Source organism: Liolophura sinensis, chromosome 11 (genome assembly GCF_032854445.1).
Source record: "Liolophura sinensis isolate JHLJ2023 chromosome 11, CUHK_Ljap_v2, whole genome shotgun sequence".
NCBI classification, from domain to species: Eukaryota; Metazoa; Mollusca; class Polyplacophora; order Chitonida; family Chitonidae; genus Liolophura; species Liolophura sinensis.
The window spans coordinates 26,606,348-26,621,571 of NC_088305.1; the positions used below are offsets into that span (position 1 = coordinate 26,606,348).

Sequence of the window (15,224 nt, forward strand, 5' to 3'; positions counted from 1 at the left end):
AGAAAAAAAAAAACCCCACAAACCGAACAAAAAATTCCTAAAAAGAATATGCATACTCACAATGGCTAATGTAAATGTACATATTTCAATATTTTAGTCAGCACAAGGAAACATTCTGAGATACCCTGAAGCTGGGAGTGCCATACATTTTCCATCAGCTCCATGCTGTCCCCACATGGCCAAGAATCATGCTGGCCAAACATGTTAACATTAACGTTTGAGAACTGTTGAGCTTTTATCCCTCTTGGGGAAATGGAGGTAGAAAAGGTGTTACTGATAGAGGACTTCTTAACAGCCAATACTACATGTTGCAAATCAACTTCATTTTGAAGCAATCAATATAGTCATCTTCTAAATCAGCTCTATGCTGAAATTATGGACTAGATGCTGAAAAACATGTGGACAGTTATGGTGATACCGCTCTTTAGCAATGGAGGTAGAAATGATGTTGATGACAATATAGTTCTTACATACCAGATTTGAAAGTTATTTTTCTTTTATCTTTTTATTTTTCTTTTTTATCTTTTTTTTTGGCCACTTAAATCCCCTTCATTCTCAACTGATCAATGATCAAGCTTTTAAAATGTGTTGAAAACTTTGATGAAATGATAGGTGGTTAATTTCCAACAACCACTTTCTTTTTTTTTCATTCACAACACATGCTATGAATTAAACCAGGGCTACTTCCTAAAGATTGTTAAACTATATACTGAGAACACGAAACCAACAGAGCACAACTACGCGCATGACTACCCACAAATGAACCACACCACTTGCCTAACAATAAAACACAGCTCAACAATAAAACACAGCTCAACATAAAGTCCAGCAATGTTCACACCACTTTACCTTACAGTTTTACATCCTACAGCAAAAGTCTGCTTTGCTTAACTGTTTTAAAATAACACTATCAACAAAGCCCTTTCCTCCCCCCCCCCCCCAACAAAAAAGGCACAAAAACAATATCACATACACAAATGTTGAAACTGATTGTATTGTTTCATTGAATTTTAATGCTGTTTTATGTCACTTTGTCTGGATGTGAAGTTGCAGACGATGGCATGGCAGCTCTGATTTAACAAGAAATTTGTCTGTAGCGAAGACGACCAAGACTACTTCACCTGGGACGCTCTCTCAGCCCTGTTTGAACATGCCGACATTCTTGGCATACCTCAGGTCATATGCATACAATGAGGCCCTTGTCAAAGCCCCCAAGCCCTAAAATAACAGGCCCACAAACTGACAGTTGGGGGAGCCCAGCCTAATACAGGTTCTGTTTGCCTTCAAGAGAGCTCCTTTTTGGGGCAACGACCATTTAAAGGAGACTCGTGTCAACATTGAGTATTCAGGACAATGCAATGCTCAACCCTTCAAAGAAGCCCTATGCATGTTCACAACATTTCTTCATACATAAAACCGTCTCCACAGATTTTAATACTGTTCTACATTTTCAATCCATGTTTATTTTTATATAACCCAGTTTACTGACAATCCTAAACCTGTCTTTAATACACATAAAGGTTTAAACTGTCAGCCGTCTGAAGGGGCCTAACAGTGGAATGGTAACACAACACTTCAGCCTTACCTAACTCGGTCAAGCTATCATCTAACTGCCGAGACCTTTACATACTACCTACAGGTAAATGTAGTTGTTAAAACAGCCCTCCATCCCCTTCAACTCCCCCCCACCAAAAATACTAGTAGTCAATTTTCTCTCATTTATCTGCAGCTTAGTTCAGCGTGCATGTATGTTATATGAATATTCCATGACAAATGAGAATTCCATGACAAATGAATATTCCATGACACATGAATATTCCATGACACATGAATATTCCATGACAGATGAATGTTCCATGACAAATGAATATTCCATGACAAGTGAATATTCCATGACAAATGAATATTCCATGACAGATGAATGTTCCATGACAAATGAATATTCCATGACAGATGAATGTTCCATGGCAGATGAATGTTCCATGACAAATGAATATTCCATGACAAATGAATATTCCATGATAAATGAATGTTCCATGACAGAATGTGAACATGCAGACAGCTTGTGCACTAACTGACTAACTGACTGACTGACTGAATGAATGCTTGAAGATCAACATCTAAGACCTTGTTTGGCATCCTAATATTTTAAAAATTAAAACCAGTTGATTGAATGATTGTTTGTTGTGAGTTCAAGTCCACCTCAGGTTGGCTACCTGTCTGGTCGTATGTGGGAAGGTCTGCCAGCAACCTGCAGATGGTTGTGAGCTTTCCTGCCCGGTATACAGCGGTAAACGTCAATCAAATAAATAGATAGATTGATTTATAGCACCTGATGAACGTCTAAGGCCTATAGGTGTAGCTTTACATCATATCATTTTGCTAATTTAGTCTCAATTAACAGTACATACTTTAAAATATAAGTTAAGTCAAGCTGACTTGTGATTTCTAAAAGAATTCCAATTAATTAGAATTATCAACTCTCTTTAAAAAAAAAACTGTATCTTTCAAAATTCATTAACAAATCACCAAAAACCTTGAATTTGTCAGTAATTGTGATTTTGTGCTCTTTCATTAAAGAATTCTTTATGCCCCTAAAATTATAACATCTGAAAGACAAACATACTTCTTTGATATAAAAGTTATGAAGGCCCACTATGAGCGACCATACAATGTAAGTCAGAGCCAAAAACCTGGCGTAAGTGGCCATGCCATCAGTCAGTTTCATGCGATTCCTTGATTAAATAAGATATTTACTAGTTTGACTGTAACAATGAGTGAAGCTCCTTGAAGCATGGGCACACACGTATACATATATGCCAGTGTCAGCTAGGGGTAGGTAACTTTAGTACACCTATAGGAAGCAAACCGGCCCAACAAAAACTCCTGTTCACATATCAGTTCGGTTAAATTGTTCTATTATTCACATTACATGCAATTAATATTATTCCAACAACGTTTAATATTGGAGCAGCAAAGGCAAAATTCTATCATCTTTTCTAACAAGATCCATTTTTTGTGTGCAGGTGTGTAATACTCTGAGCCCTTCCAAGTCTTGACCAGTGAAATCATAAAATATATACAAACATCTGGTGTTATAATCTGACAACTTTTGTAAAACATTAATTGCTTTTTATCCTGTTGACCCTTTCATTAAACTGCACAATGCATATTTTCAAAAAAAAATGTGCAAATATGTGGATGTGGAATAAGATCTTCAAAGAAAATTGCACAGGTGTTATCAAATACCTTCATTCTATTACCTGAACATTTGCATTCTACACTTCTGACAGCTGACATTTAAAGCACTTTGCATACTTCTCTACAGGTATATAGTGTGTACCTGTGGATTTGCTACCTGACTCACAATTCAAACAACGCCTTGGTAACTTAACGCGGATGGCGTGTGTGAGTATCTAAACCGCCAGACACGGTATTGCCTAAATACGTGACACTGATAGAGCATGATACGAGAAGTTATATTTTACACAGTCTGAACAACTGAAGTCCTTAAATCTTCTTGACATGGAAAAGAGAGCAAGACAGTTTTGTGATTAATATCAGACACTCAATTAAAATACATGTACCTCTTACTCTAAAATTAACTCTGAATTTATCTATTAAGCAGAATTGAAGACAAGAACACATTCATGGATTATCAGTGAAACGTGAATTATACTTCAGATGAAAGGTCGTTAAACACTATCCAGGAGAATTTCTCATCACTGCAGAATCTATTTATACATACCAGAACAAATAACAAGATTTTTTTAATTTGAAGTTTTTAATTAAGAGAGTTAGGATCAAGGTTTTCCTATGATGTTACAATTGTTACACTTTTAAGGACCTTGAACAAGTTAAAACAAGTTTTCAATTTTTTTTTATCAGAATGCATGATAATTATTTTTCTAAATTGGGTTTGAATTCAACACAAAAGTCTGTAAATAATTAAATCATACAATAAATACAGAACAAATAAATGAGATATACACTATGTTTCTATACCAACAGCAGCTTGTCAATATGATCGTGCTTCAATTCTGAATACATATTTTCAAGGAATGCTTCCAGGCAGTCCCTAAACACCATAGCATTTAGCTCACCGATGTTTTTATTTAGACAAACGCCGTCTCTAATTCCACTTTAATGGGGGTAAAATTCTCCTCGAACTTCTCAAGACTCAGACTGGACCGTGCTAATACCTTACATCCTATCTTCAAATATTGATCTTTCTGGTTTCCATGGAGACGCTCACATTCCAGAGGTCAGAGTTCAGGGGTCAGATTCTGTGAGAGGGAAAGGCTTTCCAGAGCATGGATAACTTACCTCGGTACATCAAAAGCATGCTCTCCACACACTAATGTCTAATCCGTATGAGGCTAACGGAACTTGTAACGAAGCCCCGGGGGTAAACCGAATACCAACACTCCATAGCAAAGAGTGAACAAGGCGGCTGCATACCCGTTATACGACGCATGTACGACGTTTAATTAACAGAGCTGTTAATGAGACGGTGACAACAAATAGCTACAGGTGCTGTTAGAGGGAAGCAACTCCATCCCAACGCAAATAACAATCACTACGATACACAGGCATGCAGCTAAAAAACTGAGCCTACAAAAGCTTTTGTTCTTAACAAAACATGTCATCAATGTGAAACAAATCATTTTAGAGTAATAGGACAAATTCGTCTTTAAGCCCAAAAATCAGAAAGTATGTATAACTTCATATTTTGTTAAAAAACGAACTGCGTCAGTAAACAATAATCAAATGAATAAATGAATGATTAAATAAATGAATGAACAAATAAATAAGTAAAAAAACATCTACTGTTAAATATACATTAGCAATGTCATAGAATATGTGTTTATATAAAAACCTATTAGAAAGAGAAAAAAAATTATGAAAACAACGAAATGTGAAAACATAAAACGGCTTTCTGCTTCATGTTCTGATGAAGATTAATACAATAAATTTTGGCATATTAATTCGGAGAGTGAATGATGAGCATAAAGCTTACGAATATGAATTCTGATCACACAAATTGCCTTACCATAAATAAACAACTTTGGAAAATGAGCTCATTGATAAACGCACATCAGTGAAGCAATGTTTAGTCATTTTCTTGAGGTTTAATTAATTACATCTCTGGAATTTTAGACATCAAGAGTATGGCAGCATGTAATCAAAAATATGACAGCATGTAATCAAGAATATGACAGCAATCAAGAATATGACAGCATGTAATCAAGAATATGATAGCAATCAAGGATATGACAGTAACCAAGAATATAACAATCAGGTTTATGGGTGGCAGTAGTAGGGGAGTTATGAGATCAAATCAAAGGTAAAAAACATCCTACTGTATCATGTATGTGGCTTGTGTTAATTGGCAACTTTTGCTGATATCAATTTTCTGATCACCTGTCCCACCGTGTTCTAGAGGGTAGGCACAAATGAAACCCCATGTTCTGGAGGGGAGGCACAAATGAAACCCCTTGTTCTGGAGGGGAGACACAAATGAGACACTTTGTTCTGGAGGGCAGGCACAAATGAGACACTTTGTTCTGGAGGGCAGGCACAAATGAAACCCCTTGTTCTGGAGGGGAGGCACAAATGAAACCCCTTGTTCTGGAGGGGAGACACAAATGAGACACTTTGTTCTGGAGGGCAGGCACAAATGAGACACTTTGTTCTGGAGGGCAGGCACAAATGAAACCCCTTGTTCTGGAGGGGAGGCACAAATGAAACCCCTTGTTATTTATTATTATGTTTCTGATCACTTTGCCCCTCAATTTTCTCCATCCACTGTTTAGTCTGAATTGCTTTGTGAATCTTCTTCAGACACCTGTGTTATAGTATATACAATCAAAACTATTTCTGACAGGTCATGTGGTACAGAAGGACATTTTAAAATTTATGAACAAGGAGTTCTATCTCGAAACTGCCCAACCATCCTCCTCCTCAGGTACATGTACATGCACTTAAGATGTGCATGTACCTGGGACAATTCCTGACAATAAATCATGGTCAACTAAAGAAGAGCTGGTCTTGAACTTGTAATGTCACTGTTTAAGAAATTCTAAGCTTTTGAGAAAATAATCAGTTCTTTATGAATCAAAACTTTTACATCTGCCCACAGGAATTCCTTATCAATATGGCAAAAAGGTAAGTCCTTCGTACAGTTATGCTCCTGTTTAGACCACAAATGTAGGTGCACATTTGACAAATTTATAACAAAAGGCAGTATCCATGGCAACAGTATAGGGTATTTGCAGAAGCAATATTATCATGCAAGGAAGTCAAAATCACCATGGAGATGTATCTATAGCCGTTAAAACGTCACAATCATTGTTGCCATGGAATCCCATAAGGAACAGGTCAACACTGATTCCAACCTGATCCATGGCAATGTAAGGAAAATGCAACAGAATGAGGCGTAACCATGGAAACAGTGTGAGCTTTAGAATGCAACCACAGAATCTTAAGTTAAAACAAGGAAAAACCTTTCAGAATACAAGTGAAATGTGTGACTGACATATACCTACAAGAAGCTAGTCAGCCAGTCTCAATGCAATACCCTAATTTAGGCGTATCCTGTTATTATAAAAGCATAGCCTAAAAATAAGCAAGACCTGCCAGAGTTCTCTCCCTTGAAAACAATAAATTCTTGAATGGGGACGGCTTTATTTACTTAGTCTCCTGCACCGTTTGCATCCAGCAGTCAAACATCCAAGAAGTCGACTGTTCAAGTATTTTGTTGATTGTAAACACTGGACATGAGACTTCAAAAGCTGAGCAACCTGTTCAAAGTTATATATTGCAAATGTGAACTAAACATGTTGGTAACAAATTGGTCATTTAAAACTTTATTTCTCCACGTAGCCTATTTCTGTCAGTTTAAAATAGAAAATGGAAACAATGTCAAATAAAACTTTTAAGTTAAAAAAAAATGGGGGAAAAATTGGAACAAAGATAAAATCCCGGCTTTAAAACAGATACATATTTTGAATTCCTTGGCACAAGTTGGTTTCCACGATACAGAGTTATTCTGCTGCCTGGCAATCTGTCATGTGATCAACACTTGAACCCTAGAATATATCATCATTGAGAGAAAAAAACTAAAAGGAATACTTGTATATGCACAAACAAAAGCTGTTCTTTAGGACAGCATCATAATAGTTTAATCTGCGAAAGCTTTTCTGAAACATTTTGGATCTCTCCTCAATGGATGATACTTCTAGAAACAGCAGTGAGTGAGTGTTCCCACCAGTTGAAGATATTACATCTAGAAGTTTCTTGAACTCGACACAATGCTGACTAATTAACGAAGGACTACAACAACACAAGTGGCTCACCATTTCCCCAGTTATATATCGTACTTCCATGATGCACTGCAGTAAAGAAGCTTGGTTTCACCAGCAAAGACGTTTACCATGACAGACAAATGTCAGTATCATGTGACTCACCCTGTCCTTAGCTGAACTTCGGCTGAAGTGATTCGGCTGTCCTACACGGGGCTGTTGCAAAGATTGGAATGCCCCCCCCTCCCTCCCTCCCTAAACTCAAGATCCCCTCTTAAACTCTCTTACCCGGTTTCCAGGTAAAACAGCTGTAGAAAACTCTCAGATCAATGGGCTTGAAAGTTTGTCTCCGTCAAAAGATACAGACTGTTGGTATATAGGACACACTTCATCTTCGGGGTCGCTGTTTGAACAATCCAACAAGGCAAATCTTAAGGCCCACATTCATGGACTGCTCTGAATTCTCCTCAACTAATATGCCAAGCCATTTGCATCCGACAGCTCAAAAACAACTTCAGACAATACTAGGCCAATTCCTCGTTCCTTTGTCTTATTTAAACACGCCGCGGGAATAAAGCCTCACGTTACCGACGGCAAAGTTGCGAGGCTTGCGGACAACAGATGAAGCTGGCTCCAAGATCCCTCTCACAAAGAGATGAAAATCTAGCAACGTTTAAAAGCATTGGTGAATTTTTGGCAAGAAAACATCATTTCTCAATGCATCATCTGTGCCGACATTGGTGGAGAAATGATGCTTTCCGATCTAATCGATATGTCCTAAGACAGATAACTCTTGCATGACATTTTCAATATCTACCACCTAAATTCCTCTTTGACATTTTGTTCTTGGCAGTATTTGGAACATAACATGCTTTTCGGTTAAAAAAAAAAATTGACTATGAATTTGTTCGACAATGGCATTATTTTGTTATTTTGTTGTTGTTTAGCAAAATGCCCTAGCATTTAACTTTGACTTATACCATCTTGGTCAGCATATTACAGGTTCAAGATATATACTGAATTAAATACCATGAAAAAAAACAAATGTGGCAAAGTTTATCAGTAAACTTGTGCCAATATAATTTGCATAAACTTTTCCACAGGTGACATACATGAATGTCTTTTTAGTGAAACACAGGTGGTCTCTGGTAACTTCATGTAAGGCTATAATGCATGTCGCCAACGCAACAAGAAACTTGGAAGCAAGAAAATCTTCAAAAATCCTGCTCAAGAAATACTGGGATGGACAAATAGATACACATAAATGTAACCATGGCAATGCCTGTCTGCGTTTAAGGCTACAGGGTGAAAAAGAGTCTTAAGTGGCGATTCATGTTCTATCACTGAATCTGACAATTCTGACTAAACAAACAGATAGTACAGGATAGACATTTACACCTCAAGGTTCCCCATCACTAGTGTCTACCTTAATTCCTCGAATATTTCAGACATCTGGTTAGCTCTTTTAGCCAATATACAGGTATTTGTAGGACAAATATTTAGTTTCTTTTTTTCTCACATGGTAGAATCATATCTTTACTTTTCAAAAAAAAAACAAAAACATATAAAATGGGAGAGAAATGTAAAGTTTTGTTTTGAACACTAGCTAATATCTGTCCTAAAAATTAGAAGAATTAGGGGCTTGAAATCAGCTTTAAATCCGGAGGATTGTCTGACACTTTGCAAAGGGCTGTGGTCTCACATCAGTGGCTTCCATCTTGCTGATGCAGACTTTAAAAAAAAATCTTCGCTTTCCTTTCGAATAAATGAACCTCAAGGTTGTAACAAAGACAAATATATGCAGTGCATGAAGCTGCAGGGCTGTCTGTGTTTCTTATCACAGCCTAATTTGGATCAACACTAATGTCATTTCACCCAGTACTTCATCATTAGTTCAAAAAGGCCGTCTAATTTCCAGTTCTGATCATCTTTCTAATTCACAGAAGAAAAAAAAAACACACTGCACGTATAGGAGATTGGTGTTTTTCAAATTTTTTGGATGGGTAGCTACTTCAAGCATGATTTCGAACAACTGAGTTAAAATAAGAATGAGTTCATTCAAATTCTCAATGCAAAAAAAAAAAAAAAAGTATGACCTACATTTGCATGTGCTGCTTTTATTAGTTCTAAAAATGCCCTAGGTGAAAAATGAATATATACTTTAACAGCCACTAAACACATCTGACTACACACTCTATATATGTCTTATTCAGAAACATATTCCTACATTTTGCCTGCTCTTAATAGTTCTAATAATGTCCTGGATGGAAATGAAAATCCTTTATCACTCACTAAACACATTAGAGTATAGGCTTTAAATAATCCTATAATTCGTCATGTACATGTGCCTGTATATTCAAAAATGTCGCTGTTAACTCTGATCATTGATAGTCCATCACAGAAACACTATTAACAGGTTAAAATAAAAGTTTTGGATCCACACTTCATGCACACATATATATCTGTTGTGCATATGCCCATTCAAATTTGGTATTTTACAACTGAGAGTTACTTAACATGTACATTTGATCATACTGGCCTACCATACAAACATTGAAAACAGAATGACTCAATGCTCAAGGCTAGCTGAAAACACAGCCTGAAAGATTAAAGTAGATTACGTGCGCCAATGTTTGATAAGAACCAATTTGCGATATCAAAATTGTGACACGCTGGCGGAGTCCATATGCACAATGTGTAACGCCTCATGTTTGCTATGAACGCATCTGTTCAGCACAGCACCGCACAACGCAGCACACTGCAGTGAGACTTTTATACTGTATAGATACATATAGACATATCACTACTCAATTTTCATGTTTGCTATGAACGCATCTGTTCAGCACAGCACCGCACAACGCAGCACACTGCAGTGAGACTTTTATACTGTACAGATACATATAGACATATCACTACTCAATTTTCATAGGTAACTGAAAAGAGGGAGTTGACCTACATCTTCTGATGGCTTGTTAACACTAGCCTGCCAAACACTCTGGTAAAAATCTATCTACCCTTAATATATAGGTGTCTGCATAGGTATAAAAGTAAAATTTTTCTAATGGGGTGAAATGATAGAATAAAAAAAAACAAACAAATGAGCCTTCTCAACTTTCTACATCTTTGTATTCCGACTGCAGTTTTGAATGTCTTGGTCTTATAAAGCAGTGGGATAAGTTCCAGTCTTGACTTCAGGCTAGACTAACATCACATATCCAAATACACATTATACCTTCTACTGAGTTCAATGTGCAGCCTATTTTACATCAAGAATGCTTTAATACAACATTTACATGATATAAGAAGTTTAGGCAATGAAAATTTTAGTATCTTTTTTTGAAATGCAAAAACTCAAGCGATATGAGACATCAAGAAAACATACATAAATAAAAACACATTTTTCTGGAGGTCATGAATTTAGCATATTTAGACTTTATAGTAAATTTGTGGCTGAAAAAATGCATCATCTTGTGTAAAAAAAAAACCCATATATTATACCACATTGTTAGTCTAAATATATCACATTTGTTCCTTACATAATTCAGTGTTTCCAATTACGTAACATCTAGTAGATCACTATATTATCAGCTGTATTTCGTGGCCAGAATTATACTGCCAAACTGAAGGTCATAATACTCAATACATACATGCATACCAGCCATGCACCACATAAGCAAGCCGATATTTCTAGCCGAACTCCTTGAATGTAAAAAAGTTAACTGAAACCAACTGTCGGCTAGAACGACGTTATTAGGTGATTGTGATGTGAAGTTTGCCACGGTTACACCTGGTATAGCGGGACACCTTCAACATGGCTACAAAAAAAAGAGGGTCATAGCCTACATGTACAAGCACAAAACCTGTAATACAGCTTACTTGTAAGACATATATATATATGTACATATAGCTACGCGTAAACAAAACTCCCAGAATGTTAAACTATTGATTTAAACATGAAACATGTATTTATCCCACATCAGACAAAAACTCCGCTTTTTTAATTGGATAACAACGGTCACATGGGGTACAGATATATTCCCAAATCTACAGACGTCAAATGTGTCTGCTAGGCCCAACAATGGTCACATCGCCTCAGCAATTCACCTATACATTGGTCTTCTTCACTGAATTGATGGGTCTTTGCAGGATAAATTCGTCACATGGTGACCTAGTGATAGGATACACAAATATACGAAATAATCCTCACATATTTGTGTATCCTATCACTGAGCGACCATGTTACTAATAAAACATATTTATAATTTGTACAAGTAAAATGGTCTCTCAATCATAGGAGCAAAAACAAAAAGCGCAAATGAAGCACTCGAACTTAGATTTGAACCCACAGTGACCACATTGTTGAGAGGCTCCTGGGTCATTATGCTGAGCTAGCGTGCTAACCAACTGAGCCACGGAGGCCCTCAGAAGCGCTCAATCGGTTAATGGGAATCATTGTAGGTGTTTTGAACTTGTTTTGACACTGTGAACCCATGCCACCTATGAGCTAAAATAGCTATCGCCAAGAATAGGCATCAAAAATTTAAACTGTGCCAGTCCGTACTTGTAAATTGTTCAGGATGAACTCAATTATTGATCCCCAATGAACTACATACACGTATACCGTTACATGTGGATATGCATGCTACAAACATGCATACAGGTAGCGTTCTACCAAACAAACACGTATGCTTGTTTACAGATCATACATGTAACTGTATAGTGCATGCGCACGTATGCATGCAGGCCACATGCACGTTTGACACCTTTATGCACACACCTAAATCTTCATGTTAAAACGTGGTGAAATGGCTGTATAGATTATCTAGGGAAGCATTACTGACATGTAATTTGCAAATGATTTCTGCACAACTTACAGCTTCTGCAATAATGCATTATGAATTGTGGCATCTTCAGCTTGCAGGATGCAAATGAACATCGGTTTTGCAAAAAATGAACATCAATTCAGAACCAATTTAGCAAAATGAAAACACCCATTAGGCACTAGTTCAGCAAAATGAACATAAATTTAGCTTAAACAAATGAATCAATTCAGCAAATAACAGCATGGTAGATAATTCGACACCGACTTCATAGCTGAATGAACAACTTAGCAATAAAATATAGCACCCGAAACTGCCCACTCTAACTTGATAATAATTCAGTGTGCTAAATATCATCTCAAACTTAATGCTTCGCTAATACTTAGATACTCATCTGGATATAATTTAGCACATCATAGCAGAATATTTATACTGAAATTTATAGCCAAGTTAATTAGCTACCTGGAATAGCACATCACACCTAAACTCTTCACTAATAGCTGAACAAAAATGAATTTTGAACAAATATTTAGAAACATAAGCAGGAATGGCAGAAATTAATTATCACATTTAATAACTGCATAATGACTGTTAAAGTTAAACATCGCCGAAGCATATCATCATCATGGAACGATGTTCTTCAAGCAATGTGATCCCTGTAGTTTATGAATGATTGAGCTTTTATGTCATATTAACAATTTTTCCATCATATGACCACGAGGAGTCATTGGGTGTGTGTACATACATATATGCTGAGGTAAGACCCAATTCAGGTTTGATCCTGTGGTCTCCCGACTTTGAGGCGGACACTCTAACCATTAGGGTGTCATTGTTATGAAAATCACAATCAATGCTTTCAATTTACATTAATATCATCAAGTATGTAATCTGGCAATAGGTTCCAGTAATGAACAATGTATGCTAACATCTCTCTAACATAACATCATATTAATTATGTCAATTTAGCAATATAGTACCTTCGACAATACTTCAGCAAAATAGCTGAATCAGCATTAACCGGCCCTGTAATGAGCAATTGTTCCCTATATGACGAGCATAATGCAAGACAGGCCTACATGACCACCAATTATGTTTGTTTGGCAATAAGGTTCGTGTGGTGAGCAAGCAGAACGTCACAAACATCATGTCCATCTAAATTCCCATCAATGATGTCAATTAAGCACCATGGTCCATGTGAGGAGCGCACTGAACGGTACGCATGCTTGAGGTTCTATGACGCACCTAACAATTTTTTTCAGCGAAAAGAAATCAGGCGTGTGTACAAATACCGTGTTTTCTTGTGGCAGTGGGTATCCATGCCACCAAAGTGCTCTCGTCACTCAAGTTTCATGCGGCAGACACCAGATATAACACCCCACTCAGTCACACTATTCAGACACCGGGCCAACAATCAGGTTTCGTTGCTTTAGTCAACCTCTCAGTGCTGAACGGCAGGCGAGGCAGCAACAAGTACAAATTTAAAGTGCCCCGGCACGGGTTTGATCCCAAGGTCTCCCGACTTCGACATGGATGCTCTAACCATTAGAAAACCAAAGCAGTCACATAATGAATAGTAACTTATATTCACGAACAAATGTATGATACAAGACTTATCACAAAATGAGCATGGTTATCTGGCAACACAGTGACCAATGAATAACAGAAGTTTGAGAAAAATCAGATAAATCAGGGTAATCATTCACACTGTTAAAAGAATAGATTCTTTCATAAATTTTGCATGAATTTGGCAAGGCACAACTGAACTAGAATTTGGCTGGATGCATATTAGCATCAATTTAAATCAATGAACTGTTAAATTATTTGTTGAAAAACGTCTTTAAGAAAAAGATGAAATTTAAGAGAAAATAATATTTTAACAGACAAATAAATAATTCAATAAATAATCCTCTTTTTTTGTGACACAGGCTGAAATGAAACATTCAGCCCTGAACAAACACAGTGTATCTACTTGCAACACTGAACAATGCTAATTTGAGACATTCACATTAGGACAATAATGTCAGCACAAAGGTTTGTGGAAACCTGTTAATATTTTTGTCTGTACATACAAAGGTGTTTAAATTTGTTAAATATATAGTGGGGCTCCAGATTTGCTCCACATTTGTGTTCATAGTTGCTCCGCATGTAAATATGTGTGGAGTTGTTCCACATGTAATGTGTCCAAATTTAGTCCACATGTAAATGTGTGTAGAGTTGCTTCACATGTAAATGTGTCCAGAGTTGCTGCACATGTAAATGTGTCCAGAGTTGCTGCACATGTAAATGTGTCCAAATTTAGTCCACATGTAAATGTGTGTAGAGTTGCTTCACATGTAAATGTGTGTAGAGTTGCTTCACATGTAAATGTGTCAAGAGTTTCTGCACATGTAAATGTGTCAAGATTTGCTCAACATGTAAATGTGTCCAGAGTTGCTGCACATGTAAATGCGTGCAGAGTTGCTGCACATGTAAATGTGTCCAGAACTACTGCACATGTAAATGTGTCAAGAGTTGCTCCATATGTAAATGTGTCCAAGTATAGTCCACATGTAAATGTGTGTAGAGTTGCTTCACATGTAAATATGTTCAGAGTTGCTGCACATGTAAATGTGTCCAGAGTTGCTGCACTTGTAAATGTGTCAAGAGTTGCTGCACATGTAAATGTGTGTAGAGTTGCTGCACATGTAAATGTGTCAAGAGTTGCTCCATATGTAAATGTGTGTAGAGTTGCTGCACGTGTAAATGCGTGCGGAGTTGCTCCACATGTAAGGGTGTTCAAATTTGCTGTATATGCAAATGTGTCCAAATGTGGTCAACCTGTATCATATATTAAAATGAGAACATCGGACCAGCTGTTCAGTTTCCTCCCCTCTGGAGAACCTGCAGCACGTCATTAAATAAATGACATTTAAGTGCATGGGTGGAAAATTCTGATTTCAAAGTTTGTGACGGCTGGGGAACCAGGAGAAGAGTGTTGAAAGAGCTTGTGGTTTTTTTTCACAAATATTTTTACTTGTTACCTATTTAGTCCATACTGTTAATTACCCCTGTTGTGCAAGGGAGTCACTTTGATTTTGTGAAATGTGCTGCGTTTGTGGAC

The 15,224-nt window shown here is 37.0% G+C and overlaps 1 protein-coding gene across 8 annotated transcripts in view; it reads right to left on the minus strand.

The window, feature by feature from the left end:
* LOC135477942 (RNA-binding motif, single-stranded-interacting protein 1-like) overlaps positions 1–15,224 on the minus strand; it is a 127,323-nt gene that overhangs the window by 64,732 nt on the left and 47,367 nt on the right. The window lies entirely within an intron of this gene.